General features: G+C 39.9%; 1 long non-coding RNA gene and 1 pseudogene across 2 annotated transcripts; one reads left to right on the top strand and one right to left on the bottom strand.

Annotated features, from left to right (window-relative positions):
- The window catches only part of LOC129044379 (histone-lysine N-methyltransferase SETMAR-like), a 65,563-nt pseudogene extending 40,034 nt beyond the window's left edge, over positions 1 to 25,529 (bottom strand).
- On the top strand, positions 567 to 5,434 carry LOC129044382 (uncharacterized). 2 transcript variants are annotated; one of them, XR_008504663.1, is made up of 4 exons: positions 567 to 649; positions 1,139 to 1,360; positions 4,304 to 4,374; positions 5,052 to 5,434. It is a non-coding gene; the product is annotated as an uncharacterized LOC129044382 (long non-coding RNA). The 2 variants fall into 2 exon arrangements; XR_008504662.1 differs by having other exon boundaries at positions 5,018 to 5,434.
- Positions 25,530 to 26,733: the final 1,204 nt, after the last annotated feature.

The raw sequence follows: 26,733 nt of genomic DNA, 5'->3' as shown, positions 1-26,733 counted from the left end.
GCAATCATTTGGGTTATAAGAATCCGAGTATGCATGTCAAAGAAAAGCCTTGAATATTGAGGAGTAGCTTGATATAATAAAATATTTGAAAAGACAAAGATCATGTGATATTGCAAAAGCATCGCACCTGTAGGAATCCACATTGCACAACATCAGGGAAGTGGCTTTGAGAGCAACAACGAAATGAAATAGTAGAGTTATCAGCTGTCTGAAATATGGCCAAAAATTACTTGCAGTGGGTTGAAGATGAAAACTACCACTGAATGCAGCAGAATTTTTATTTTAAACCAGTGAGAAGACACCAAAATAGGCCAATGCCCATTCTGGTATGGAAATATTTCATTCCATAAATGACAGGCCTTTCCATCCACCCCTATATGGTTTGGCTGTGTCCCCACCCAAATATCATCTTGAACTGTAGCTCCCATAATTCTCATGTGTTGTGGGAGGAACCCAGTGGGAGATAATTGAATCATGGGGGTGGTTTTCCCCATACTGTTCTCGTGGTAGTGAATAAGTCTCAGGAGATCTGGTGGTTTTATAAGGGGAAACCTCTTTCACTTGGTCTCATTCTGCCTTGCCTGCCACCAGGTAAGATGTCCCTTGCTCTTCCACCATGATTGTGAGGCCTCTCCAGCCGTGTGAAACTGTGAGTCCATTAAACCTCTTTCCTTTATAAATTACTAAGTCTTGAGTATATTTTTATTAGCAGCATGAAAACAGACTAATATACACCCCTTCTCCAAAACCACATCCACCCCCCAAACTGCATGTGTTTGTCAAGGTAAATGGTGTGTGTGTGTATATATATATATATATATATATATATATATATATATATATATATACACACACATACATATATACATACATACACATATATATACATATACATACATACATATATATATATACATATATATTTATTGACTGAGAATTTAAGGTGTCTCAAACTACAGCAGAATTTTAATAAAGTTTATTATTTATTTTGTAATGAATTAATTACAAAATTATATAGCAGGTCCTGGAATAACATCATTTTATTTCAAAGGCATTTTGTTATAATGTTGAAGAGAAAAAAAAATGAATTCCTCCTGGTGGGGCCACCATCTGTGTGAAGTTTGCCCGTTCTCTCTAGGTCTGTGTAGGTTTTTTCTGGCTACTCCTGTTTCCTCCCACATCCCAAAGGTGTGCCTATGAGGTGAACTGCCATGTCTACACATCCCAGTATGAGTGAGTGCAGGTGGTGTGCACGCGCCCTGCGATGGGAGTGTGTCCTATTCAGGACTGGTTCCCGCCTTGCACCCTGAGCTTTGGAGATAGGCTTTGGCCACCCTCAACCCTGAACTGGAATAAGCAGGTAAACAATTCTCTTACTTATTTTTATTAATTTGTCTTAAATGTATTATAGCTTTTATTTTAATGTTTAATATTACATTTATTTTATTGTTTTAATGTTTAATATTACAAGTGTTTGGGTCTTCATTTAGAAGCTGGGTGATGTTTTTGCAATCAGAAATATGCTACAGGAACTTAACTCTTGTGGATGTCAATTAGCCTATAGGGAAATTGGTTTCTTTCTATGCAGTTTTGCTTACAATCACTGTTTCCAAGAGCCTATGAACATCATGAAAAACTTACTGTATAGGTGTTGGGTATTCTGTCACTAACCTCATTTCCCCACAAGCTCTGTTATTTTTATTATGCAAAATTCCATAGCAAGTGATTTTAGGAACACATTGCAGAAGAATTGGCCATATATTGAATTTCATGTTATTTTATTAAGAATTATTTTCCTTTTGCTTCTCTATATTACTGTTAGGTATATGAATAATATATATGTTATATATGAACATATAATCATACAAATGTATATCACATATCTAGATCTGTTGTATTGTCCAGCAATTTCATAACTGGCTAGTAAGGGGACCGTAAATGACACATTTTTAAAGGAGGAAATTGGAAATAGAGCTGAGGAACCTCCACTCGGTGATTCCTGAGGTTACTGCACATGGCAGCTAAACCACTCGGCTGGGATACAAGAGGTCCTGTATTAGTTACCTATGGCAGCCTAACAAATTCCCCTCACATTTAGCAGTTTAAAATAATGACTTTTTATCACCTCTCAGTTCCTGTGGGTCAGGAATTCAGACAGGGTGGCTTGTCTCCACCTCATGGTGTCTGGAGTCTCTGCTGAGGCACTCAAAGCAGTAGCAGGGACCATCTGCAGGCACATAAACTGGAGAATCTAATCACCAAATGAAAAACAAAACAAACAAACTGGTGGGTGTGGCGGTCCACACAGGCTTCCGGTTTTTGGCTGGAACACCCACACATGGCCTCTCCTTGCAGGCTGGGCTTCCTCACAACGAGGTGGCTGGAAGCCGAGGAAAAGCACCCAAGAAAGCCAGGTAGAAGCCATATTGCCTTTTACGGCCTAGCTTGGAAACCCCACAGCATCACTTTCCCTGTATTCTATTGGTCCAGGAAGTGATAGGGGTGTCCCCAGGTGTGAGGGTGAGACTGCCTCACATCTCAGTGGGGGTTAGCATTGCACTGTAGGAAGAGTCATGGGATGGAATATATATTAGTGTGACCATCTTTGCAAATACAACGTGCTCTAGCCCCCAGGCAAGAGCTTTGGGTAAAACAACGGCTAGAAAGATGAAAAAGATGATATAGGTAAACTTAGAAAGAAACAAAACAAAACAGAACTTTGTAAGGGGATGCATAGAACTAAAGCAAGAGCAAAGTTGAATACTCCTGGAATATCATAGTGAATCAAAATCCCCTAGAATCTGTGATAAACACACACTGTTTATCTTGGAAGAAAAGAGTTTCAGGAATTTCTTTAAAAGTAACATGTATATTGCCTCACGCGTGGACTTTATGCAAAACTCTCACTTGGCAATTCAGTTTTGGTGTGTTTCAGAAATAATCTCATTTACTTTCATATCTTGTAGAAAGAATGGAAGAAAAGCCAGTTTGTTTAGTCAGTAACTCTTGCTTTGGACTCAGAGGCTTGGGGGAAAAGAGAGTGTGTATGTGCATACGTGTGTGTGTGTGTGAATGTGTGTGTGTGTGAGTGTGTGTGTGTGCGTGCATGCAGAACAAAAGCAAATGCAATAAAATGAGAAGAGATGTGTTTCATTGTCCAGTTGCTTGCTTGTAATGTGAATAGCTTATGTTACTGGATGGACTGACGCCAGGAGCAACGAAGCCAATTGCTTCCCATCCCATGATGGGATGGGAAAACACTGGCCACTTCAGTCCATGCCACTGTGTGGCACCCTACTTTTCCTTGGGAACTGAAACTTGGTGCCTGGAGTTTCATAGAAAACTTGAGGTATTCTAACCACAAAAGTAAAACATGCTTCTGCCTGCAGTGCCCAGTGGAATAGTGTAGGCCGGTCAGGCCACCCGAGAGACCAACAGCCACACTGCTCATCCTACCCGAAGCCAGTAGGAAATGTTAGCCTTTGGAGCTCACTCAACACACAGTAGACATGTGATAAACCTTTGTGAATAGTGCATCAAGTTCCTAGCTGTCTTCCTTGAGCGGCAGAAACACAGGGCTGAAACAGTTCCAGCCAGCCTGGGCCCACGTCTGCCAACAAGCCTAGGCGTGTGACGCTCGTAACAATTCTGCATTTTCTACACGGCACAATTACCATCAGTGCCAGAGTATGACAGAGAAGCCAAACAACTGCATTTGCAGATACCCTGAACTAACAAAACTTCATCCTCAAAACAGCTCGGTTCCTGTTTGCAATCATGAGTTTGCATAATCTGTTACCTGGAAGCAATATGAATTGCACAGCAGCTCTGGGAAATGAGCCGGGTAATTAAATCTTCAGGAGCCGAGGACAAGATGTGACATTTTACCTACAGGGCACCAAACAAAGTCAACATGTTTAATTTTTATTCTGCTCCCACTGTCCTTCTGGCCTTTTGTTTGAAACTATCTTATGAAAACACAGCATTCAAACAGCCAGAAAGCCCTCACAGAGACCACAAGAGAAATGATAATGAATTTGTGAACAGCCCCATGGCCAGATTAGTTTTTATAAGATACAGCTTTTTCTACTACCCATCTTTGGCTCCCTCCATTATTTTTAAGCTTCCTGGGGTCCCATTTTCTGTTTGTTAGGGAAAGGTTTTTGTTTCATAGTTCTAATTGTGTGTAATGTCAAATAAATCCCAGAGGAGAGAACCACCATGTTGCCATCATTGTGTATAAATCGCGGGCCAACCACGAAAGCCATTTGGAAGTCTTACTCCCATTTTTTCCTCTTTCTAGAAAACCACATCTGGTCAGGAGCCCAATGTGTCCCACTTGGACAAGAATAGAAATCTCTCTTCTGGAATACGGTAAACACAGATTTTGTTTCCAAGTTAACACATAATGTAGTTCTATCATGTTTACAGACAGTAAGTTCTCAATATCATATTAAATATAGATTCTGTGCCAAAAGAATAGGGATCAACCTGCCATCTCTATTTCCAGGAATTAGTCTTTTTTATTCCTGTAGTGGAAACCTTTGAGAAATTTTCTCATTTTCCCCCTAAAGCTGTGAAGAAAAGTTAAAGGTCAAATGGAAGAATAGAATGAAAGAAGAAGAAAACAGAAACTCAAAGAAACCTAGACTCTTGAATTTGAACTCATTTTTTTGCAAAATAATTGAATGAGTCAGTCGAAATCATCAGAGGGCTCTCCACCTATTTCTCAATGAACTGAGAAGCATGGAGGATTCAGGGTGGGGCTAGGGAGGTGGAAACCCATGCTTTGATTCAGGGAGGGGTAGTGCTTCTAAGCTTCATTAGGAACTGAATAATGGCAAGGTGCCCAGGGAGCATGCCTGGATTCTGGCTCCTTGCCCAATCCTCACCCTGCCCCAGGGCAAACTCAGAAAACCAAGTCAGATCATCATAATGACGTACATGGCTGCTGTTACCTGAGATGGAAGCCATGATGTCATCTTGTCATAATTGACTTCAGGTTTGTCACTCTCAGCTCTTCTCTGGTTGGAGCCAATGGTTTCTTTCAGACCTGAGATATCCTGATGAAGCAGACCACACCTGCCCTCAGAGATGACCTCATGAGGAAGCTGAGTTGCATAACAAATATCTCTGCTGCTCAGCCACCTCCACTCTTTTTCAAGAGACCTTGGAGATAGCACAGCACCCACACCAAAAAATCAGGAAGCTCTCTTATCAGCAATCTTTCTGTACCTATGAAATCAGACATTGCAACCATGGCAGAACCTCCTGAGTGGACCAGAGCTTCAGAGTCAGGAAAAGCTGGGGCCTAATGATGTTTCCAAGCAAATCACTCTGCAGGGGATTTTCCATTTAACATATTGTGATTGTGCAGTAACATTAGTCTTTGCCATTTAATTTATTAAATTTTAAAATCTTGTCATATCCTCAACACCGTCTTTGTCTCGATTTATACACATAACATATACATTTTTATTACATATTACAAACAATTAATATATATGAAGGACTCTGTGTATTTAAATGCCAATCACAGGCTTGAGGAATGTAGTATCCAGGATTCAGTTTAGGAAACCAACGTAATTCTAGGTACTTGATTCAAGAAGGTTTAGTATTTGGAATTTAGTGTTTTAAAAATTATTGAAGAGGCTGGGCACAGTGGCTCACGCCTGTAATCCCAGCACTTTGGGAGGCCGAGGCTGCCAGGTCATGAGATCAAGAGATCGAGCTCTTCCTGGCCAACACAATGAAACCCCATCTCTACTAAAAATACAAAACTTAGCTAGGCATGGTGTTGCACACCTGTAGTCCCAGCTACTTGGGAGGCTGAGGCAGGAGAATTACTTGAACCCAGGAGACAGAGGTTGCAGTGACCCAAGATCGTGCCACTGCACTTCCAGCCTGGACGACAGAGCAAGACTCCGTCTCAAAAAAAAAAAAAAATTATTGAAGAAGCAGGTTTTAGGTTGTGACTCTTCAAATCACCCTCAGAACAATAAGAACCGGCCAGTGGGGGAATTATTGCCTCTGAGATCAACGCTGGAGCCAGGCAGTCTAGTTTGGAAGCTCTAGGGACTAACGCCCAAAACATCGAGATGTGACTGTCCCTGAGACTCAGGAAATCAAAGATAAACACTGGAAAAACTTAGAAGAAATCCATGACTCTCCTGAACCCACAGTGAAAGACAGAAGTTGTAGGGAGGCCCAGCTTCAGCCCTGCCTCACCTCTTGCTCCACATCAGGGGCCAGCAAACATGTGTTAGAAAAGGCCAGAGAGTCCAGATCTGTGGCTTTGTGGGCCATAGACTCTCTGTCACAGCCGCTCAACTCTGCCATTACAGTGTTGAAACAGCCAAAGTAATAAGTAAATGAATGAGTATTCTGTGCACCTGTTTACAAAAATAGACTTGGGCCCTGGGCCATAGTCAGCCAATCTTCACTCTAGTGAATCTAAATGACACTAATTTACCTCCAGAATCCTAGCTGCAAAGGAGTCTTGAAAATATATTTTTTAGTTTTCTAATTAAGTGGCCCTGAGACCATGAAGGAGTACCACATTCCTGTCTGATGAAAGCACATCGCTCCTGCTGCTTTCTATTTATTTGAATGTAGAGAAAGCATTAGCCAATACAAAAGTTGCATACCAGGAGACGAGGGCTGTGTTGATTTGCTCCACCAAAAAACCTACCTCTTGAAGAATGGCTACAGTTGTAGTCATATATTATTACATGTATGATAATTTATTGTCATTCTCCAAGAATTGCCTGTCCTCTGCATGAAGAGGACACGAGAGTCGCCTCCTCTGCATCTTGCAAGTTTCTGATGGTGCACTATCTTTGAAATTCACCAGATATGCTTGTTGATTTTAGTTTTATAGGGAAAGGTAGTTCCAGGGGTTTCCATTTGACCATTTCTACCAGAGGGACCCTAGCCCCACCCTCCACATTGATAAGGAAATCAGTGTAGAGATTTGAGCAGTTGTTGAGTATTTCTGTCTCAACTTTACATTCAGGAGCTAGAAAAATAACCACAAGGTAGGCTTCCAGAGCCACTGGCCTACTGTGAAATAGACTTGGGCCAAAATTCTATTTCTCCCCTGACCATCTCACCTCCCACATCAATCTCCAATCTGGTTTGGATTTGTATCAGCCCAGAGCCTGTGCCTATGTATCCCTGAAAATATGGGTTTCTCCCTTTCCCCTGTGCATGGCCACCCTAGTTAATGGCTTCAGGCAATTTCTTGGATGGTAGGAGGAAGATAGAGTATGCTCTTGTGGTAGTTTCTCTAGGGTCTGGTCTCAAGGGGAACAAACCACCTCTTCTCTCAGGGACTTTCCATAGTGTCTGCTCACTCAAGATTCAGGAGTGTTAACTCAAGTGCTTTTCAGTTTATAGATCAGATAGGTTGTCTGTTGATTTCATGGACACCATGACCCCACCCTGGAAACCTTTGGGCCCAACCATCCTGACCTCCATTGGCCCTGATGCTGGTCATGGTGGTCACTCTCATCTTGTCACTGACAGCAGAGTTAATTCTTCTGGAGTTAAGGTTTGTGAAGGAAAGTTAGAGGTCCAGGCCACCATCAGATGAATCCATCACTCAACTGACTATGACAGGAACATAAAGCTAGCTTTTACCTTTTTAATTTGTTAAATAAAAGAACTGTGATTGTATTTAACACAGACTTCATGCTTGATTTCTTCTCCTATTTACATATGACTGATATCTATGAAAACCTGTGTTTTTGTTGTATTTCAGTGCTTATGGCAAACTCAAAATTTGGAATTTAAGTTGGCACTATTTGGGGTTTTGTCTCTTTGCTGGGACAGATGACAAAGCCAGGGGTAAATAGGCCATATGAGGCATTTTCTATCAACAGCCAGAACTAGAGTCCCTTGAAGAATCACAAATCTATTTAGCTGAAGATTTATGGTATCCTATCATGGAACCATTGTGATTTCCAACTCTGAGAAAGGCTGTAAGGCTCTGTGATTTGGAATGATTTATCTGCCGCAGCCAGATTCCATAAGGCTCAATTCTGAAGAAGTGTGAAGCAGGGGAGGCGGGACCCGGGCCCAGAACCGGGTCTAGGGGAGACCCATGTCTGGGCATGAGCTCCACTATGCCAGTGTCATTATTCCTCTGCAGAATGGGTTAGTACTGCCCGGGATGAGGATGGAGTTTGTCCCCGCAAGAAGGAATGCAGCTAACAGGAATGGCTTTGTGCTCTAGCACAAATGAGATCAGCAAAAAAGCACAGACTCTGGAAACAAACTAGTTTGAATTCCCACCTCCAACATTTCCCAGAGAAATTACTCAATTTGTGTCTGAGTTTCCTCATCTCTAAAATAAGGATGAGGGAGTTCCTAGCTTACAGGATTGCTTAGAGAATTAAGTAAGTTAACTCATGTGAAACACTGCAAGCAGTGGCCGGCACATGGCGAGTTCAATGAATCAGCTACGCCATCTACACGGGGCGACAGGGCAGGAACGGGGGCCCAGAAGATGAAGGCAGAGTAGTAGAGGGAGGACCTTACTCCCCTGAGCTCCTCCTATCCCTGCAGGTGTGTTTCAATGGGATTGCACCTGCTCTGCCAATCCTTCTGTCTTTAATAATTCAGCTTCTCTCCCACAGTAGAAAACATTGAGCTCTGCCACCCGCTCAGGTGATATGCTCCAGGCACAGGCATTAAGGAGCTGTGGTTACCTTTCACGTGGCCTCTAGGTGTCTCTTGGGCCTGAATATAGGAGAACAGCCCATTCCACTGACATCTCTCTTCCTAGCCCTTCTCCTTTCTTCCTTCTTCCCTTCCTCCCTTCCACTCTTCACATTTGTTAAACTAAACTGAATTCCAGCAGAAGTTCCATATTATCTTCCAGAAAATCCAAAACACTCTAATTCAAGCCACACTCCCCAAAAGCATCCAAAAAGCTGCTGAAAGAAATGTGCTTGGTCCCAGGCACAGTGACCCATAGTGAGTTATCTCCCTCATCTGTTGTCCTGGGATGTATTCCGGGTTCTCAGGCAGGCCACTCTCCTGCCACAGACATTTCCTTTGAGCTCAGGCAACCCCAGCACAGGCAGCCATATAATATAACGTCTTAGCGCAGCTCACTCAGGGATCCATGCTTGTCAGGGACATGGGCTTGGTATGAAGAGACACAAACACTCTGGAGTTGTGCGCAGAATGGACTACCCAGGGCTTTGTCAGTACCAACATACTCTAGAGTAGCACTCTGTTCATCAATGGAACCAAAAGCCTCCCACCAGGCAGGAGAGATGGTCCGGATGACAGGAGGGGCCCATCAAAGGAGGAGGGACAAAGAGAGAAGATAGATGGCACATGGCAATGGAGGACTAACTTAGTCCACCCCCGCCACATGAGAACAACAAGAAAAGATGGTAATTGTTGTTCTTGTTGTTGTTGTTAGAAAGCCATCTACTTGAAGGCACCAGAGAACAAACAAGCCAATAAATAGTTACAGAACATGATTTGGGAGCAAAACGAAGGACAGAGAGTCAGCCTAGCACCTGCGGCCAGTCTTCCCAGAGACACCTGCTGCTTCCAGAAGCAGTCCAGAGGCAGGGATAGGGAGCAGGAGAGCTCCTGGCAGACTTTCAGTGCAGCGAGCATAAGGTCTGGAGTTCAGGGCCCACCAAAGGGCAGAGAAGCTCCTAAACCATCCATTCTCAGTCAGGACCATGAACGGCTACATCCTATGAGCAAGGGTGATCCATTTGTGAATCAGCCCTTGTGGGCACTGAATCCCGGTGTCAAATCTCTTGTGCAATTGGATTATGGGGAACCTGAGTTGCTCAGACCCCAGCTGCCAACCAGGAGAAAATATAAATCTTGCCTGAAGGGAGATAACATCAGACTAGGCCTCAAACTCTTTCTACTACTCTTAATAAACAATATTGCCATTCAGTCAGAAATAACCCAATATTCTCAAAACCAAAGCATGGGAATGTAAAGCAAGAAAGGCAATTTAAAAAATGGAAGCAGTATCAAATCATCAAGTTGTATACCTTAAATATATGCAATTTAAGAAAAGAAAGACAATAGAAGCAAACTCTGGTATTGCCCCCATAATGGAATTATCAGAACTGACTTTTTAAAAATTTTTTAAAGCCTACATCAAAGGAAGAATACCAGAATGAGCTCCCATGTACAAATTATGCATCCTCACCAATTATATACACACACACACTTTTTTGGAGTATTTAAAAATAAATCACAGATATAATATCATTTCCCCTCTAAGGACTTCAGTATATAATTTTAATGACCTAACCATTATACCATTATCACACCTAAGAAAATAAACAAAAATTTTTCAATAGCATTTAAAATCCAGTTTGAGTCACAGTCTATAAATTAACTACCTCAATATGTTTAAGCAGATTATGAATAAGACTAAAAATTTCAACAGAAAACTGGAAATTTTTAAAGAAAAACAATGGACATTCTTCTGAAAAATAAAATTGTTGATATTAAAGCTTATAATGGGCTAAATAGCAGATGAGATACAGCTAAGGAGAAAATATGTAAATAGGAATATAAATTAGAAGAAAAGATTCTAAAAAAAGCACAAAGAGAAAAACAGATGTGAAACATACAGGAAAGGGTGAAAAACAAGAGAATACAGTGTCCTGTTCAGAGGTAACAGCACAGACTGGAGCAGAAGCAACATTAAGAGATACTGGGTGAAGATTTCCCCAAACTAATGAAAGATATTTCATTGAACACAATTTATGCCCCTCATCAGATGCATTCAGCCTCTCCTGACTCCAGGGACCCACACCCCTTGTTTGCGGAGGTCCCCAGCTGCTTCTGCCTCAGCTGCCACCACATCACCTCCAGGCCCATTGAGGTTTCAGCCGTACTCCATGAGGTGAGCCCGGCTTCTCCTCATCCCATGGAGCTGTTTGATCACTTATCAGTTAATCTGGAAAATAATAATTAAATGCTAATTAGGAAATTCCCATATGTTTGGAAGGTAAGGGATACATTTCTAAAGCACTCAAGGATCAATGAAGATATTACAATGGAAATTAGGAATTATTTTGAACTTGATAACAAAAATGTAAACACTTGTGAGATGCAGCTAACACGGTGCTTAGAGGGAAATTTTAAAACTTAAACAGATATATTGAAGAACATAAATAACTAAATACCAAGTGGCCTAAGTATCCATCTAAAGAAATTAGAATGAGATTACCAAATTAATTTTTTTTAAAAAAAGGCAAAGTTGGAGAAAGAGAATAAAATGAAAGGACAGAAATTTATGTAATAGAAAATAGACATCTAATACAAAGGCTCAATAAAGTGAAAGTTCTTTCTTTGAAAGAAGCAACTTGTCAAACTCCTGCTAAGACTTATCAATGTAAAAAAGAGGACACAAATCCCAAGAATCAGAAATGGAGGTCGGGAGCGGGGCACATCACTAAAGGTTCTGGAGATAGGAACATGATAGTAAGATGATAATTACAATAAACCAATAAACAAATTTTTAAGAGAAAAGTAAACAAATTCCTAGGAAACTCCAACTCACCAAAGCTGACTCCAGAAGAAATAATAAACATGGATAATCCTGTAATATTGAAGAAATTAACACCATAAATTAAAACCTTCTCTTAGAGAAAACTCCAGACCCAAATGGCTGTCCAGTGAAAAACTAATGCAAATCTTACACAAACTTCTCCAGAGAATAGAAATCAATGAAACCCCCAGGAACCTGTTTTCTGAAGCCTGCATGACCTTGACACCAAAACCAAGCAACGTCATTGTAAAAAAGGAAAAGAACAGGCAAATTCCTCTCATATATATAGACGCAAAAATACCTTTTACAGGGAAGGGAAGCAAGGTGGAGGTATGAAGAAAAGTTGATTCATGTGTACAAGAATATCATTAGAAGGAATAACTTCTAGTATTCTATAGAACAGCAGAGAAATTATAGTTAACAATAATTTATTGCATATTTCAAAATGGCTAGAAGAGAAGAATTGTAATGTTCCCAACACAAAGAAAATATAGTCTTGAGATGGTGGATATTGCAGTAACCCCGATTTGATCATTACACAATGGATACAGGTATCAAAATATCACGTGCCCCCAAAATATGTACAGCCATGATGTATCAACAAAAATACAAACAACTTTTTTTTAAATAAACGAGTGATGATTGAGAGAGACAGGAGACTTTCGATAGCAAAGTGGCAGGGTCCTATTCACTGTGGAGGTTTGTCAGGAGGTCAGCTTTGGCTGGCTGGTGTGGAGCATTCATAGAGTGTCCTGTCCTCCCTCACCACCTCCTGCCCAGCAGCCTGTATCACATAGGCCTTGTTGCCATCTATGGTCTGACTCCACCTGCTTTTATTTGTGGTTTGGGAGACACCTTATCACCTCATTTTGTTATAAACGCTATTCATAGATAATGAGTTTTTATTATTTCAATTGCTCTGGTTGGATTTGTTGAGGGATTCCAGAACATTCACAATTATGCCACCACTGCTGCCTTCTTACTCAGGGTTTAACCCACGCCTTTAATATCAACGCTAGTCCACAGTATGTATGCTGCATTGTTTTTACAGCAGTTTCACCATGGATAGATATTCAGATTGTGTTCTGTGTTTTTCTATTACAATGAATGCACAAGAATATCTTTGGGCATATCTCTATTTTTTTAATTTTTGTAAAACATATTGCTAAAAATGGGATTTCTCCATCATAGAATTAACAGATACTGTCAGATTACTTCCTCTAACATTTGGGGCAATGCACACTGCCATCTGTAAAATCAGGGAGTACAGTTTCTCTAAATCCTTTCCAATATTGAATCCTATAAACTTTCTCTAATTTGTTAAAATTTGATAGTAAATTTGGCATTTTGTTGTTTTAATTTTAATTGTCCTAATACTAATGAGGTCGAGAGTCTTAATTTTCTCTTAACTTTTTGCGTTTTCTCTTGCCTGTTCATCTCCTTTGATACTTTTCAACTGGATCTTTATTTTTCCTTTTCTGAAGAAGTTCTTTGTATATGAAAGATATTAAACCTTTGTCCACGTATAGTTCAAATGTTTTACCCTGTCATTTGCTATTTGACTCTTTCTGATGTTTTTTGCCATATAGAAATGATTAACTTCTATCGTGAAACCAGTCTCTATCTGCCTGTATGTCCTTTGAGTTTTGTTTGTTGCTTGACAAGGCCTTTTTCACCCCAAGGTTAGGCAACATTCTTCTATATTTTCATCTAATACTTGTATGGGTTTGTTTTACACTTAGTTATTTGATATGGTTTGTGTCTGTGTCCCCACCCAAATCTCATTTTCAATTGTAATACCCAATGTTTGGAAGTGGGGCCCGGTGGGAGGTAATTGGATCACAGGGATGGTTTCTCACGGTTAAGCATCATCCCCTTGGTGCTGTCTCATGATAGAGTTCTCATGAGATCTGGTTGTTTAAAAGTGTGTGGCACCTCCCTGCTCTCTCTCTTGCTCCTGCTCCTGTCGTGTAAGACATACCTACTCTCCCTTTGCCTTCCGCCATGATTGTAAGTTTCCTGAGGCCTCCCCGACCATGCTTCTTGTGCAGCCTGCAGAACCGTGAGCCAATTAAATCTCTTTTCTTTATAAATTACCCAGTCTTGGGGTATTTCTTTACAGCCGTGCAAAAATGAACTAATACATTATTTAAACTTGGATTTTTTGTGCGCGGAACAAGGTAGGAGTCTATCTTTGTTTTCTTTCAAGTGACTGATTGTTGTTTACTTAGAATTAATTCATTTCCACCTCCTCCTTACTAACGAAATCTCAAACTTGTTCAGAACATAAACTCTCTGCCATATTCTTCAGAGAAAGATAATCCTAATCCAGAGATTACATTAGGTTGTCTAAGCTCATAGCTCTTTCCAGAGACTGGCTCAAAAATGGGCATGTGAACCAATTCTGGTGGAAAAGATGTGAGGAGTGCTGTGCTGGGGGATTTGGGGAAGGTTCTCTCTTGCTCTTCTGGGTCCACATGACATGCTATCATCTCTCTTCCTCAGGGAAGGGGCCCTGAGTGGGTGTGAGGCCTGGGGGTGCTATGGCATCTGCCCGCCTATGCAGAAGGGGCTGGTACAGAAGAGGCACCACTGACAGCCTCTCTGGGAGTGGAGGCAGAGCCATCAGAAACCCTGTTCTGAAGGCCTGCATCTCTACGGTTCCATCCTCCTTAAAACTGAATAACAGCCTTCCTTTATGTCTAAACGTGTCTCGTTAAATTCATTTTCATTTACTTGATAGCTTTTATTGTTATTATACATTGGCAGTTTTTCATTTAATTTCTATCTATTGATATTATCTTTAAAGATATTAATTTTATGTTTTATTTTGTGTACAAAATATCTTTTGAATGCAACAGTTTTTAAAATCTGGCCTATTGTATTTTCCAAGCCTGTAATCCTATTGCCTACAAATAAAGATAATTTTGATCTTTCTGTCCTAACCTTGGTATGACTTACTTATTTTATATTTTATTACATTAGCTAGACTCTCAAAAATAATGTTGTTTAATAATGGTGATTGGGGCATTGCAGTCATGTTCCACATTTCAGTTGTTTAATATTTCAAAATATGTAGTTTTTTTATGAACCACCTTAATTATCTCTCAGTAGCTTCCTCCTAGTTCTATTTTATTTACAGCTTTTGGGATAAATAACTAAAAATTAGTCAAATGTGATTTTTAAATCTGTTGATTTAATTATATGTTTCTTTACTGTGTTCATATAATGAGTATGCTAAGCATGTTAAACCTCTTTTTCATTTCTGGAACAAGCCCTGCTTGGTCAAGCAGGATTCATTTTCTAATTTACTGCTGAATTTGATTCACTAATATTTTACAGTTTTTTGGTTTTGTGTCTATATTCCCAAATGGAATTGATTCATTGTTTTTCCTTTTACTTTGTTTTTTGTTTTTTGTTTTTTGAGACAGAGTCTTGCTCTGTCGCCCAGTGGCAGGATCTTGGCTCACTGCAAGCTCCGCCTCCCAGGTTTACGCCATTCTCCTGCCTCAGCCTCCCGAGTGGCTGGGACTACAGGCACCCGCCACCATGCTCGGCTAATTTTTTCATTTTTTGGTAGAGACGGGGTTTCAGCGTGTTAGCCAGGATGGTCGTGATCTCCTGACCTCGTGATCTGCCCGCCTCGGCCTTCCAAAGTGCTGGGATTACAGGTGTGAGCCACCGCACCCGGCCTATTTTTAAAATCAGATTTTATTCTATACAAAGTCAAGGCATAGTAAAAAATAATAATAATAAATAAAAAAGAAGGAAATAAAGATCAATAAATAAAGTCAGATTTTTGTATTAAAATTATAATGAGTGAAATATAAAATAAATGAGAAATTTTCTTCTTTTCCTGTGATCTGCCACAGTTTCAGTAACATGAAAATTATATTTTATTAATTGAGACATGTTCTCAATGCTCTATCATGATGTGCTTCCTAATGCATATAGTACCACAAAAGTGTTTTCTTGCCTGAATAAACAGCTTCTTTGAAGAAGCTTCTTCTGTAAAAAAGTAATAATAATAATAACACAAGGCCCAGAATTTTAACATTTGGGGAGAAAGTACAAATTTAGAGAAAGCATTCCAATTCTTGTAAACATCACATCATATTTCATGCTCAAATTATATTTTCAAATCAATATTATTCATGAAAAGGTATTATTAAATGGCTTCATTGAAACAAATAAATATGTACTTTTGAGGCAGTGGAAAATATACTTATCAAGGATCCATGAAGTTCATCATCACGACAAGAGCAGCAGTAAAATGGAAATTGTACCACTGAAATGCACAAGAATAGCCCAATCCACTGAACCTAAGGAAATGGTCATTTGACACAAACAATTACTCATCCATTTCCTACTTTACAAGGATACAGTGAAGATAAAAAGATTTCCATGAGAATGCTTCAGGGTGTTTCAAAGGAAGCTACATTCTTTGTATGATCACCATTATTGTCAAGACTACCAATTTAAAAATGACCTATCTCTGGGGTGACCAAAGGGTATGGCCATTTATGGTGTGGTTTGCAAAGCCTTCAACTATGAAACATGATTATTATTTTTGGCTCTGCTACAAAATGGAATTATTCAATAGGTACCATGTGCCAGAACAACAGTAGGCTTTTCCAGAGAGCTGTCAGGCTAAAATTAGATGATAGTTGCCCAGCTGTATACCAGTTATTAAAGGATCCATAAGCATATTGCTAGGCTATCCCAGTTGAATAAAAAGTCATATAATTTTATGAGTAAAACTTGAAGCCTTACATATAATCATGTGATCTAGCTCTATTGTCTTATAGAATGTAAGTTGGTTATCAAGGTGAAGTGATTTGTACAAGGCACAATAAATGTACCTTCCATTTATTCTGCAAGTATATAAAAAATGGTACAAGAGGTTGAGGAAACAGTGGTGAGCAAATATAAATGGTCCTTGCTCTCAAAATATTTGCAGCTCAAGGAAGAACATAAAGATCAAAAGAGATGATCGTGTGATTCATGGAACTGAAATAGACCAAGTTTTCAAAGATTGCCACTTTTCTCACACATCCTGTTCTCTTTTCTAATGTAAAATTTTCTTTTTCCATCAAGATATAGAATCTTCTTCCTTGTCCCTGTGATCTGTTTCAAGCAATAACAGATGTGGCAGATGCTGGGCAGTTGTGAGACTGGGCCTCAGGAGTCAGGCAACCTCTGCCTCACTTCACGTAACATTCCTCCTCAGAACCCAGCTGCCATATTGTGAGGAAGCCCAAGTACCCAGAAAAGATCACAAGGGAAACTACTGAAGGTCCCAACCAACAGCCCCAGCTGAATCTTAGCCATAGCTAACACCAACCACCAGCCATGAGACTCAGGCACTTTGAAATGGGGCATCCTAGTGCCCCAGCCAAGTAGATGAACCAGATGCTTCACCTGGAAAGAATCATGAAAAATGATAAATTGTTGTTTTAAAACCACTACATGTGACGTGGTTTTTTATGCATCAACAGATGATTGAAACAGGTATGAAGACAGACAAAAAAAAAGTTGCTATGAAATAGCAGAGCATGAAAACCTACTCAGGGAGGGGAGGAGGAGTTAGAAAACTGAATAGTTGTTCACCAGGCCATGACTGGAGCAGGAGCACTTCAGTCAGAGGGTAAGGGAACCTGTGGAGGCCTTCAAGAAGGAAAGAAGGGGTTTGGCCTAGGAGCTGACATGGCCTGGAATGGCTAGACAGTTTTGATTCCAGGGGAAAGTGGGTAGATATGACTCTGGGGAGGGTGGCACAGCCTGGCAGGGATTACCTAAGGCCAGTGGGAAACTACACAGCTTCCCATAGACAGAACCCTGATTAGGATCCAGAATTGCTGGCTCCCACTTTAGTGGTTTTTCATCTAAATGACATCATCCTCAACGGATGCCTCCAATTCAACAAAACAACACAAACAGCCACAGAGACAGTGCTACTGTGTCCCCCATGGGCTGCCATCGGCCATGCTGAGTCCATGTGCGTTCAGCTGTGATCCAGGAGATTGCCTGAGAACCTCCTCCGCATGTTTGCTCTTACCCTGACCCTCTCAGCTCTCAGGGGGCTGGCATCAGGAGTCTGGCTCCTTCACCTCTCTTCCCCAGAGGAAGAAGATGGTGCAGAGCCTGTTGCCAGGGCACATGTCCCCTAAGGAAGCCCTGAATGGTCATCAACAACAGCCTGTGTGTATGTATCATGTCATGTATGGGATAGCCGGGTCTTACACACCTTATTGAAAGGAGGTTGTTTCACTGCACTTCGCATAGGAACCAGGCAGGGTCATCTCCAGACACCATAGAGAAGCAGGAGAACCCTCACGGGAAACCAGAGACAGGTTGCCTCACACCTGGCTCTCCCTGTAGCAAGGCAGCTTGCAGGCGACCCAGGAGAGACCAGCCCTCAGTCATCAGATGCAGAGACAGGAAGAAGTGTGGAGGAATCAAAATTACGAGGAGGGAGGACATTCCCTCTCTGCCAATAGCTCTGGAAACGATATAATGTGCACTGCCCTGGCTCCTGTCTCCGCCCCTGCCATTGGCTGGTAGGCACCCTCCTTTTATATCTTCTGCTCAAGTTTCCTATCAAGTTGCATTTGATGAATTCAATATGCCTATCCAAAGTGATGCCTAAAACCCCTGCATATTGGCCACTGAAAAGCAGCCATTGGCTGCCACCAGGACAAGAGGGTGACAGGAGGAACTGAGCACTGGTGAAGGATTGTTCTGGTCACTATCCAACCTTGCACCATTTGGGGCAGGTCTCTTCAATGCAACTGCCATTTCTTCCTCTGTGAAGCAGGGGTAATAACAGAGTTCTCTCCACCTCCCAAGACTATGAGGAGCAAACAGAAGAGTGGGGTAATATTCTCATAAACTGTACATCACGATTCAATGGTGAATTATATATTTGATTGAACACTACAAAGTAGCCAAGAGACAACTAAAAAATTATCAATTTAGGTCAAAAATGACAACAGTAGGTAACTCTTGGCAATGTCACATGGTTCAAGCTAAGTTTTAGCCTGTTATATAGCAACTACCTTTTTCATTAAAAAGTAAAACACAATAGATTCTATGATAATTTAGTTTCATAAATTCTCACTACACCGTGTCCCATGACTGATACTTTAATACTCTGATATGCACATTTGACAGAGCTAGGAGCAAGCAAAGAGGTTAAAATATGAACAGAGCATGTTATCATAGAGAGGTCAAGAGCATGGCACCAGGATCCCATTGCTCCGGTTCCATTCCTGGGTTTTCTAGTACTCCCTCTGTGACCTTAGACAAGTCGCTTAGTCTCTCTGTGACTCAGTTTTCTCATCTGTAAAATGAAACTAATAGTAACACCGACTTCACCAGGATTAAGTAAGGCGGACACGAGTCAGTAAGTGTGAAGCATACAAAAACAGACCTTGTCCATTTACTACCTCATTTGATGTTATTTTTACTGGATTTTGCATTTTGCCCTAGATAATTTTGAATTTAATTCTAAAGAAATAACATTTTAGAGCTGGAAGGAAACTTTTAAATATTCAGTGGGTTTTTATATGTCTGTAGGTCTACCTGCTTTAAGAGTGGTGAAAGGCAATTAATTTTATAGAGCCTCTGTGAATCGTTTCACTCTGAAAACTCCAAAATATATGATTCCTTCATGGCCCTTGAAGTTGGAACGTGGAGAGTCTCGTTCTCTGTTTCCACAGGAAGCCTTGGTATTTTAAGCCTGCTAGCCGCAAAATCGAACTTTTTGACCAACTTTAATAAGACACGACATGGATTCTCATAAGTGATACCCTTAGGACTAAAAGAACCCTGGAATGCAAATTTTGCTAGCATGTTAAGAAGAAAAGTTTAGCATGTTCCCTAACATGAAAAGTCCTCTTTGATTCTTAAATTGTCTCAATATATAATTTGTTCTATTAAATTATATTAAAAAAAAATACAGGAATACCCATTGCAGGCAATTGTGCTGTACAATGGACATTTTTACGTTTTAGAAGTCATATCTGTATTTCTCCAAGTGTTTTCTGAGGAATAACTGCATTGTAATTAACTAGAGATATTTATAAAAATGCAGATTCCTAGATACCACAGCATTATACATCTAGTAGCATTTTTGGCTTTTTAAAATTTGACAAATAAAAATTGTACCTATGTATAATGTACAGTATGATGTTTTGAAATATGTAGACATTGAATGCCTACATCAAGCTAATTAACCTACATGTTACCTCACACACTTACCTTTTTTTTGTGGCAAAAACACTTAAAATCTACTCTTAGCAATTTTTAAGTGTACAATACATTGCTATCAACCATAGTCACCATGTTGTACAACAGATCTCTTGAATTTATTCCTTCTGTCTAATTGAAATGTTATATCCTTTGACCAAGATCTCCCCAGTCTCCCTGCCTCCAGTCTCTGGTAACCACCATTTTACTTTCTGCTTCTAGTGATTTCAACTTTTTTAGATTCCACATATAAGAGAGATCCTGTGGTATTCGTCTTTCTGTACTTGGGTTATTTCCCTTAGTGTAACTTTCTCCAGGTTCACCCATGCTGTTGTAAATGACAGAATTTCCTTCTTCTTATGGTTGAGTACACAATATTTCATTGTGAGTGTATACCACATTTTCTTTATTATTTCATCCAGTGATGAACGTTTAGGTTAATTCACATCTTGACTATTGTGCATAACACTGCACTGAGCATGGGAGTCCAGATATTTCTTCAACATACCAAGTTCATCTCTTTTGGATATGTACCCAGCAGTGGGATTGCTGGATCATGAGGTAGTTCTATTTTCAATTCTAATTTTTTATTTAGCAATAAGATTTCTATTTACTGAGCACCTAATGTGTGCTTGACACTGTGCTAAGTACTGCATATATATTATCTCTTTGGACCTTGTAAAACCCATAGGCTGTAGAGATTGCTATCATCCTTTCCATTTTACAGGTGCCAAAAAGAGGTCTTCAGTCACTTAGTAGGATACAGTTAGCAAACAAGAGAGCTTGATTGTGCTGATGGTTTTATAGTTTATCTATGTCAAAATTTATCAGATTGTACCCTTTAAGTATGTACTTCATTATATATCAATTATATCTCGATAAAGCTATTTTTAAAAAATTAAAGCAAAAGTAGTAACTGACTAGCAAGTTAGATGAAGTCACAAGCCATAATCCTGCAGAGGACTCTGATGAAGTGAGCCAAATGAAGAGGCTGATTAATGGATCTAAAAGCACAGCTAGGGAGGAGGAACTAGTTCTAGGGTTCTACAGCACTGTGGGGTGACTACAATAAACAGCAGCTTATGCACATTTTCAAACAGCTAGGTGAGCAGATTTTGAATGTTTTCAACACACACTCAAAAAATAAATGTTTGATGGATATGCTAATTACCCCGATTTGATCATTGCACATTGTATACAAGTATCAAAATATCACACTGGAGTAGAAGAAAAATGGTGGATAGGAGGCAGGACTAACTTGCAGCTCCTACTTGGCTGGACAGGGCAATGTGTGGAGACCCACATCGTAAACTTTTGTTCCAAGAACTACTGCAGAAACATACCAAAAAAGCCGAGAGAATCCACAGACCCTTTGAAGGAGGTGGATTGCTGCTTCAGGCTCCAAGGGACAGCCGAGGAAGTGTAAGTCTGCTTGCTTTCTCAGCAGGGAGGCTTGTAGCCTGGGGCAAGTTCTCAGCCCTGCTCACTGGGTGCCTGGAAATAAACTCAGTGTTGTTGGAGGGGCACAGTGAGAGTGAGATCAGCCTTTTGGGAGCTTGGTAAGGCCTGTGGCTGCCAGCTTTCCCCTACCTCCCTGGTAACATGTATAACACAGCAGAGGCAGCTATAACCACCCCTCGGATTTTTGGCTTTTTAAAACTTGACAAATAAAAATTGTACCTATGTATAAAGTACAATATGATGCTTTGAAATGTGTAGACATTGAATGCCTAATTAACATATGTATTACCTCACACACTTAAGATCAAGCTAATTAACATATGTATTACCTCACACACTTATCTTTTGGGAACCACACTCCCATCCCCCACAGCAGCCTCAGCAAGCCCCACCCAAGGAGAGTCTGAGCTCAGACCCACCTAACCCTGCCTCCACCTGATAGTTCTACACCCACCCTGGTAGTCAAAGACAAAGGACATTAATCTCTTTGGAGCTCTATGGCCCTGCCCACCACCTGATCCTCCCTCTACAACAGCAGCTGAGGTGCTCTTGAAAGCATCATCTCTTGGCTGAAGGCCAGCCAACACAAAATCAGCACACTTAACTAAAATACAACCAAGGACCCTTACACAGTCCACTTCACTCCCCTGCTGCCTCCACCAGAGCAGGTGCTGGTATCCATGACTGAGTGACCTGAAGATGGATCACATCACAGGACTCTTTGCAGACGCTACCCAGTACCAGCCCAGAGCCCAGTAGCTCCACTGGGTAGCTAGATCCAGAAGAGAAATAACAATCACTGCAATTAAGCTCTCAGGAAGCCCCAACCCTAGGGGAAAGGGGAGTGCACCACAACAAAGGAGCACCCTGTAGGACAAAAGAATCTGAACAGCAGCACTTGAGGCTCAGATATTCCCTCTGGCACAATCTACCCAAATTAGAAGGAACCAGAAAAACAATTGTAGTAATATGGCAAAACAAGGTTCTTTAACACCCCAAAAAGATCACACTAGCTCACCAGCAATGGATCCAAACCAAGATGAAATCTCAATTGCCAGAAAAAGAATTCAGAAGGCCAACTATTAAGCCAATCAAGGAGGTACCAGAAAAATGTAAAGTCCAACTTTGAGAAATCAAAAAAAAAGAAATGATACAGGATATGAATGGAAAGATCTCTAGTGAAATAGCCTAAATAAAAAACAATCAATCCCAACTTCTGGAAATGAAGGACACACTTAGAGAATTGCAAAATGCACTGGAAAGTCTTAGCAATAGAATCAAACAAGTAGAAGAAAGAATTTCAGAGTTTGAAAACAAGAATTTTGAATTAACCCAATCCAATAATGACAAAGAAAAAATAATTTTAAAAAATGAACAAAGCCACCAAGAAGTTTGAGATTATGTTAAATGACCAAACCTAAGAATAATTGGTGTCCCTAAGCAAGAAGAGAAACCTAAAAGTTTGGAAATCACATTTTAGGGAAAAATCAAGGAAAACTTCCCTGGCCTTGCTAGAGATCCAGACATCCAAATAGAAGGAGCTGAAAGAACATCTGGGAAATTCATCACAAAAATATCATTGCCTAGGCACACAGTCATCAGGCTATCCAAAGTCAAGACAAAGGAAAGAATCTCAAGAGCGTGAGGCAAAAACATCAGGTAACCTATAAAAGAAAACCTATCAGATTAACAGTAGATTTCTTGCAGAAATCCTACAAACTAGATGGGACTGGGGTCCTATCTTTAGCCTCCTTAAACAAAACATTATCAGCCAAGAATTGTGTATCCAGCGAAACCAAGCTTCCTAAATGAAGGGAGGATACAGTCTTTTTCAGACAAATGGTGAAAGAATTTGCCACTACCTAGCCAGCACTATAAGAACTGCTAAAAAAAAAAGCCCTAAATCTTGAAACAAATCCTCCAAATACACCAAAATAGAATCTTCTGAAAGCATACATCTCACAGAACCTATAAAACAACAACACAATGAAAAAAAAAACCTAAGGTATTCAGGCAACAAATAACACAATGAATAGAACAGTACCTCACATCTCAATACTAACATTGGATGTAAATGGCCTAAATGCTCCATTTAAAAGATACAGAATGGCAGAATAGATAAGAATTCACCAACCAGGTATCTGCTGTCTTCAAGAGACTCACCTGACACATAAGGACTCACATAAACTTAAGGTAAAGGGGTGGAACAAGATATTCCATGATGGACACCAAAATAGAGCAGGAGTAACTATTCTTACATCAGGCAAAATGACCTTTAAAGTAACAGCAGTTAAAAAACACAAAGAGGGACATTATATAATGATAAAAGGACTAGTCCAACAGGAAAATATCACAATCCTAAATATATAAGCACCTAACACTGGAGCTCCCAAATTTATAAAATAATTACTTCTAGACCCAAGAAATGAGATAGACAGCAACACAATAATAGTGGGGGATTTTAATACTGCACTGACAGCACTAAGCAGATCATCAAGACAGAAAGTTGACAAAGAAACAATGGACTTAAACTATACCCTAGAACAAACGGACTTAACAGGTATTTACAGAACATTCTACCCAGCAACTGCAGAATATACATTCTATTCATCAGGACATGGAACATTCTCCAAGACAGACCATAAGATAGGCCACAAAACAAGTCTCAACAAATTTAAGAAAACCAGAACTATAGCAAGTACTCTCCCAGACCACAGTGGAATAAAATTGAAAATCAACTCCAAAAGTAACTCTCAAAACCATGCAAATACATGGAAATTAAATAACCTGCTCCTGAATGATCATTGGGTCAACAATGACATCAAGATGGAAATTTAAAGATTCTTTGTATAGAATGATGATAGTGACACAACCTATCAAAACCTCTGTGATACAGCAAATGCGGTGCTAAGAGGAAAGTTCATGGCATTAAATGCCTACATCAAAAAGTCTGAAAAAGGCTGGGCACAGTGGCTCACGCCTGTAATCCCAGCACTTTGGGAGGCCAAGGTGGGCAGATCACCTGAGGTCAGGAGTTCAAGACTGGCCTCAACATGGAGAAACCCTGTCTCTACTGAAAATACGAAAAAAAAATCAGCCAGGCATGGTGGTGCATGCCTGTAATCCCAGCTATACGGGAGGCTGAGGCAGGAGAATTGCTGGAACCTGGGAGACAGAGGTTGTGGTGAGCCGAGATCGCGCCATTGCACTCCAGCCTGGGCAACAAGAGTGAAACTCAGTCTCAAAAAAAAAAAAAAAAAGTCTGAAAGAGCACAAATAAAGAATCTAAAGTCACACCTCAAGGAACTACAGAAACAAGAACAAACCAAACCCAAACCCAGTAGCAGAAAAAAAATAATCAATATCAGAGCAGAACTAAATGAAATTGAAACACACACACACACACAATACAAAAGATAAATGAAACAAAAAGCTGGTTCTTTGAAAAGATAAACCAAATTGATAGACCATTAGTGAGATTAACCAAGAGAGAAGACTGAAATAAGCTCAATAAGAAATGAAATGGAAGATATTACAACCAACATCACAGAAATACAAAAGATAATTCAAGGCTACAATGAACACCTTTATGCATGCAAACTAGAAAATCTAGAGGAGATGGATAAATTCCCGTAAATATACAAGCCTCCTAGACTAAATCAGGAAAAAATAAAAACTGAATAGACCAATAACAAGCAGTGAGATTGAAATGGTACATTTAAAAAGTGCCAACAAAAAAAAAGTCCAAGACCAGAAAGATTCACAGCTGAATTATATCAGATATTCAAAGAAGAATTGGCACCAATTCTATTGACATTATTTCACAAGATAGAGGAAGAAGGAATCCTCCCTAAATCATTCTATGAAGCCAGTATCACCCTAATACCAAAACCAAGGAAGGACATAACAAAAAAAGAAAACTATAGACCAATATCCCTGATGAACATAGATGCAAAAATCCTCAACAAAATACTACCTTACTGAACCCAACAGCATATCAAAAATAATCCACCATGATCAAATGGGTTTTACACCAGGGATGCAGGGATGATTTAACATACGTAAGTCAATAAATGTGATACACCACATAAACAGAATTAAGACCAAAAATTACATGATCATCTCAATAGACACAGAAAAAGCATTTGACAAAATCCAGCATTCCTTTATGATTAATACCATCAGAAAAATTGGTATAGAAGGGACATACTTTAAGGTAATAAAAGCCATCTATGACAAACCCACAGCCAATATTATACTGAATGAGGAAAAGTTGAAAGCATTCCCCCTGAGAACTGGAACAAGACAAGGATGCCCACTTTCACCACTTCTATTCAACATAGTACTGGAAGTCCTAGCCAGAGCAACCAATCAGACAAGAGAAAGAAATAAAGGGTATCAAAATTGGTAAAGAGGAAGTCAAACTGTCACTGTTTGCTGATGGCATGAGCATATACCTAGGAAACCCTAAAGACTCATCCAGAAAGTTCCTAGAACTGCTAAATAAATTCAGCAGTTTCAGGACACAAAATTAATGTACACAAATCAGTAGCCCTGCTATACCCAACAGCAACCAAGCTGATAACCAAATCAAGAACTCAAACTCTTTTACAATAGCTGCAAAAAAATAAAATAAAATAAAATACTAAGAATATACTTGACCAAGGAGGTGATAGACTTCTACAAGGGAAACTACAAAACACTGCTGAAAGAAATTTTGGCTGACACAAACAAATGGAAACACATCCCATGCTCATGGATGGGTAGAATCAATATTGTAAAAATGACCATACTGCCAAAAGCAATCTACAAATTCCATGCAATTCCCATCAAAATGCCACCGTCATTCTTTACAGAACTAGAAAAAACACATCCTAAAATTCATATGGAACCAAAAAAGAGGCTGCATAACCAAAGCAAGACTAAGCAAAAAGAACAAATCTAAGGGTATCACATTTCCTGACTTTAAAATCTACTATAAGGCCACAGTCACCAAACAGCATGGTACTGGTGTAAAAACTGGCATATAGACCAATGGAACAGAATAGAAGACCCAGAAATAAAGCCAAATACTTACAGCCAATTGATCTTCAATAAAGCAAACAAAAACATAAAGTGGAAAAAGGACACCCTATTCACCAAATGGTGCTGGGATAATTGGCAAACCACATGTAGAAGAATAAAACTGGATCCTCATCTCTCACCTTATACAAAAATCAACTCAAGATGGATCAAAGACTTAAATCTAAGACCTGAAACCATAAAAATTACAGAAGATAACAATGGAAAAACCCTTCTAGACATTGGCTTAGGCAAAGAATCCATGACCAAGAACCCAAAAGCAAATGCAACAAAAACAAAGATAAATTGATGGGACTTAATAAAACTAAAAAGCTTCTGCACAGCAAAAGAAATAATCAGCAGAGTAAACAGACAACTCACAGAATGGGAGAAAATCTTTACAATCTATACAT

This window comes from Pongo pygmaeus, chromosome 13 (genome assembly GCF_028885625.2).
Source record: "Pongo pygmaeus isolate AG05252 chromosome 13, NHGRI_mPonPyg2-v2.0_pri, whole genome shotgun sequence".
NCBI classification, from domain to species: Eukaryota; Metazoa; Chordata; class Mammalia; order Primates; family Hominidae; genus Pongo; species Pongo pygmaeus.
Note: the sequence above shows the minus strand (reverse complement) of the source record. Positions and strands in the feature narration are given on the sequence as shown.